This window comes from Priapulus caudatus, unplaced genomic scaffold (genome assembly GCF_000485595.1).
Source record: "Priapulus caudatus unplaced genomic scaffold, Priapulus_caudatus-5.0.1 Scaffold164, whole genome shotgun sequence".
Lineage (NCBI taxonomy): Eukaryota > Metazoa > Priapulida > Priapulimorpha > Priapulimorphida > Priapulidae > Priapulus > Priapulus caudatus.
In genome coordinates, this window is record NW_014577225.1 from 184,426 (window position 1) to 189,965 (window position 5,540).

Here is a 5,540-nt window from a genome sequence, read left to right on the forward strand (position 1 = left end):
ATATTATGTGTGTGTAGCCGCAGCGGTTGGTTGTGAGCCAAAGAAGCTTCGCTCGCGGCTCACTCCCGAGACGGCGTAAAATAGCTGCTCGGTGGGCGCAGGTAAATTAGAGTGAAGCAAATTGGCTCGTATTGCCCGTCTGCCCTAAACTACTTAGTTGATTACGCGCAACAATGACGCATATGAGTCACGATTTGAGATGAGTGTGCGTGCGTACGGGCGACATCAGGCAAGCGGATAGGCAGGAAAAGTGGGCAGGCAGGCAAGCAGGCAGGCAGGCATACAGGCAGGCAGGCAAGCAGGCCGGCAGGCAGGCACAGGCAGACAGGCAGGCACAGGCAGGCATGCATGCAGGCAGGCAGGCAGGAATGCAGGCAGGCAGGCAGGCAGGCAGGCAGGCAGGCAGGTAGGCAGGCAAGCAAGCAGGCAGGCATGCATGCAGACAGGCGGACAGGCAAATCTCTAATAAACAAAAACCAACTACATTTCACGATTCTACATCACACCGCGCATATTCCTCGTGCGCGAGAACTACCCTGAATGGACAGACAGCACTGCACCGAATCAACTGATCATCGACTGCATCGTGTTATATTATTATTCAGTACATTCACGACGAACACAATATGCCGAAGATTCACTTCGCCTGCATGCAGCGCGCAAACGGCGGGTGGCAGTGAGGGAGGCGATCGGGTCCCTTTTCATCGAGGCAGCGGCAGGTGGGTCCACTCTAACGTCGGCGATCGTAAACTGTATGGAGGAAAATCTACGCTATTGTATCACTACGAATCGTCTAGACACGGTGATGCGAGGCGAAAGATCGAACATTCGCGTGCGAAAATAGCTCGAGTCGGGTTAGATACAGCACAGGCTGTCGACCCCGACTAATAATTTTTAACCCCGACCGGCGCTGCGTGTCCCGCGGGGACACGGCGAGGACCGCGTACATTCGCCGTGGAAGTGCGAGTTAGTTCCTAATTGGATAAGTGCGCGGTTTTTCTTCCGACTAGAGCGAAAGAGGGATATAGACAGTGTGTGTGAGAGAGAGAGAGAGAGGGGGAAATGGGAGAGAGGGGCCGGGCAAGAACTAGTGAGGGAGAGTACGTACGTGTGTGTGCATGAGAGAGAGAGAGAGAGAGAGAGAGAGAGAGAGAGAGAGAGGAGGAGCGATACGTGCCGGCTGTTGTCACATGTTTTGCTGTTTCCAGGTCTGGCGGCTGCCACGTGTCCTCGTCTGCCACGTGGTCTTGATTGCCACGTGTTCTGATGCTCCGTGTCTGTCTGCCCCCACGGTGTCTGCGCCTGCACCACGTGTCTGTCTGCCGCACGTGTCTTGCTGCCACGGTGTCCTGTCGTGCCCCGTGTCTTGCTGCCCCCCGTGTTTGTCTGCCCCACGCACCGAGGTCTGGCTGCCCACGTATTCTGTCTGCCCACGTGTTTGCTGCCCACGTGTCTTTCTGCCCCACGGTGTCTTGCTGCGCCACGTGTCTGACTTGCCCACGTTCTGGCTGCCCACGTGTCTGGCTGCCCCACGTGTCTGTGTGCCCACGTGTTCTCGCTTGCGCTGCCCGACCGTGTCTGACTGCCGCCACCGTGTCCTTGCTGGTCGCACGGGTGTCGGCTGCCCACCGTGTCTGTCCTTGCTCCCCGGTTGTCCTTGATCGCCCACGTGTCTGCTGCCCACGTGTCTGGACTGCCCACCGTGTCTGTCTGCCACGCTGTCTTGCGTGCCCACGTGCTGTTGGCCCCCACGGTGTCCTTGCTGCCCACTGTGTTTGTCTGCCCACGAGTCTTGGCTGCCCGACGCCTATCTGCTCTGCCCACGGTGTCTTGCTGGTCCCCGGACGTGTCCTTGTCTGCTGCCCACGTGTCTTGCTGCCCACGGCCTCGTCCTGCTGCACGTGTCTGGCTGCCCAAGTGTCTGGCTGCCACGTGTCTTGTGTGGCCCACGGTCTTGGCTGACCACGTGTCTGACTGCCCCACGGTGTCTTGCGCTGTCCACGTTGTCCTGACTGCCCACCCGTGTCTGACTGCCCACGTTGTTTGCTGCCACGTGTCTGTGTGCGCACGTGTGCTTGCTGCCGCACGTGTTTGACTGCCCACGCTGTCCTTGCTGCCCACGTGTTCCTCGGCTGCCCACGTGTTGACTACCAGCCACGTGTCTTGCTGCCCACGTGTCTGTGTGCCGCACGTGTCCTGTCTGCCCAACGTGTCTTGCTGCCCACGTGTCTGTCTGCCCACTGTCTTGCTGCCCACGATGTCTGACTGCCCAGCGTGTCTGGGCTGTCACGTGTCCTGAGCGCCCACGTGTCTTGGGCTGCCCACGGTGTCTTGCTGCCTACGTGTCCTGACTGGCCTACGTTCTGGACTGCCCACGTGTCTTGCTTGCTCCCGCTGTCTGTGGCCCACGTGTCTGTGTGCCCAAGTGTCTGTCTGCCCACGTGTCCTTCGTGCCCACGCGGGGTTGTTTAGTTACAGCTGCGTCTTCGATGCTCACGGCGCCCTGTCGCGCCCAGCGTCTTGTGTCCCCGTGTCGTACTGCTCATGTTGTCATCCGTTCGTGTTGTCATCCGGCGTCCGCAGTCCCACCGTGTCTGACACGTCGCCTTGCTGTGCACTGCTGTGTTGACACCCGCCCTGCCTGTCTACTGCTGTGTTGAGCAGCCCGCCCTGCTGTCCAGCTGTGAGGTTGACACCCGCACCTGCTGTCGCCCTGCTGTGTTGACCACTTGCTCTGCTGTCCCCTGCTGTCCACTGCTGTGTTGACACCCGCCCCTGCTGTCAAACTGCTGTGTTGACCTCACGCTCTGCCTGTCCACTGCTGTGTTGACACTCGCTTCTGGCTGTCCTACTGCTGTGCTTGATACCGCGCCGCTGCTGTCGGACTGCTTGTGTGACACTTGCTGCTGTGTCCCCCGTGCTGTCCCACATGCTGTGTTGACACTCGCTCTGCTGTCCACTGTTTTTCCTTGTGTTGGACACCTCGCCTGCTGCCCGCACTGCTGTGTTGACACTTGCTCTGCTGTCCGCGCTGCCTGTCCGACTGGCTGTTGTTGACGAACTCGCCCTGCTGCCACCTGCTGTGTTGACAGCTCGCTCTGCTGTCCACTGCTGATGGTTGACAACTCGCCTCTGCTGTCCATGGCTGTGCTTTGACACACCGCCCTGCTTGTCGGCACTGCTGTGTTGACACATCGCGGTCTGGACTGTCCACTGCTGTGTTGACAGCCCGCCTGCTGTCCCCTGCTGTGTTGACACCGCCCTGAGCTGTCCCTGCCTGTGTTGACACTTGCTCTGCTGTCCCTGCTGTCCACTGCTGTGTTGACACCGCTCGTGCTGTCCACTGCTGGTTGTGACACCCGTCCTGCGCCCACTGCCGTGTTGACACACCGCCCGTGGCTGTCCACTACGATGTTTGACACTCGCCTTCTGCTGGTCCCCTGGCTGCTCCACTGCTAGTGTTACACTCAGCATCTGCTGTCCCACGTCGCTGTGTTTGACACCCGCCCTGCTGTCCACTGCGTGTGTTGACACTTCCCTGCGTGTCGCTGCACCGTGTGACCAACGCGCAGCAGTCCCGCAAGCTTGGCAGCAGCGTGAGCGGCTGCCTACACGGCGACTGGCCGCGCCGGCGGAAAGAAAGCGAGCAGCAAGCAGCGCTACGCGACACAATCCCCTCCTCCGCTCTCCCACCTCTCTCAGCTCTCTCTCTCTTGCCTCTCTGCCGTCATTGCCCGTTGCGACGACTACTGCCCGAACATAGACGCCTGCCGCGCGCCGTTTGCGCAAGGGCCGTCTGCCTATCTCGCTGTCGGCCTTCGTCGCGTCGGAACACTGTCGCGTTGGGCTGGCTGTGACAGAAAGCGAGCGCGCGGCGGAAGGAGGAGGGCGGTCGTGGTGGAGAAGTAGGAGGGAGCGCGTTGACTGCTCGCTCTCTTTTTCTTCCGCCCTTTTGCTCGCCGCGCTCTCTCTCTCTCGTCTCTCTCTCTCGTCTCTACTCTCGTCTCTTTTCTTACTATCTTACGCTGCCGCCCATCTCTCTCTCCCCCCTCTTTTTTCATCTGCTTTCTATCTCTTCTCTCTCTCTCTCTCCTCTCTCTCTCTCTCTCTCTCTTCTCTCCTCTCTCGCTCTCCTGCTCTCTCTCTCTCTGCTCCTCTTATCTTCTCTCTCTTTGTCACATCTACTCTTTCGCTTTCTCTCTTTCCCTCTGTCTGCCTCTCCCTTATGTGAATAACTGCGGCCACTCGCCAGCGCTGTCTTACGTGCTTGCATGCACGTACGGCCGCGGACGTGTCTCTCGACTGGTCCTCGGCCTGACAACTAGTAAAAGAGAACCAGGAGCGAGAGAGAAGAGAGAGAGCGGAAAAAGAGAGAGGGAGAAGAGAGAGTGGGAGATGGGGAGAGGGAAGGACAACGAGTGAGATAGAGAACGAAAGAACACGTGAGGGAGAGTAGATGAATAATACAGAAAGAGAGAGAGAGAGAGGGAGCGAGAGACATGGAGATATAGACAGAAACCGGGACAGAGCCAGGGACTGAGACAGACACAGAGAAGGAGGTAGAAACACAGGCAGGCAGAGACGACGACAAAGGGACGCGAGAAAAGGACAGAGAGAGAGAGAGAGAGAGAGAGAGAGAGAGAGAGAGAGAGAGAGGGGAGAGAGAGAAAGAGAGAGAGGAGGGAGAGAGAGAGAGAGAGAGAGAGAAGAGAGAGAGAGAGAGAGAGAGAGAGGAGAGAGGGAGAGAGGGGCAATATTGCGATAGAGAAGAAAATCTCGACAATCACGACAATGGACATTTCGGCTATAATACTGCAGCGACGGCGCTGTCATCGGATACATTCTCATTGAAATTAGGCCAGCGAATCAGGCCGGCATCAGCGACAATAAAACGCCCACGACTGGATTTAGTGCTCTCGCGGCGTTTCCCACTTACTCGAGCTTTCGCTCAGTGGTCTATTATTCGCTGGCGCATCTATCAGCATGTACTGATGGTTGAACAGCATCTGCGGCCTACCCGACTGTGCGCAACATGCGATCTCATTTCTGCATATATATATTATATCAGGAGTAAGATAATTATAGATCTATATTATCTTACTGCCTGATTATATATGTATGAATATGCTTTACTGACACAAACACGCCAGCGATCGTTAATTTCTCGACTAAAGATTTCAACTGAATCTCTATCTCTCGTCGCTATCTCCTGCGATCCATCCTCTCCCATCTCTCTCGCTCTCCGCCTTCTCCCTGTCGCTTTTTTCTGCTTATCGCTCTCCTTTTATTTCTCCTCGTCTGTCTCTCCTCGCTCTCCTATACCGAGCTCATTTCTCTCCTCTCTCTGCCCTCTGTGTCTCTCGTCATCGTTTCGTCTACTCATCCAATATCCTGTCATTTGTTTAGGATCTCTCTCATCTCTCATTCGTTAATCTCTGCTGCTCAGTGCTCTATCTATGCTCTATCTACTAGTCTCTCGATGCTCTTTTCAGAGCTTCGCTCTCTTTCTTTTCACTGTCCCTGGATCCCCTCTTTCGTCA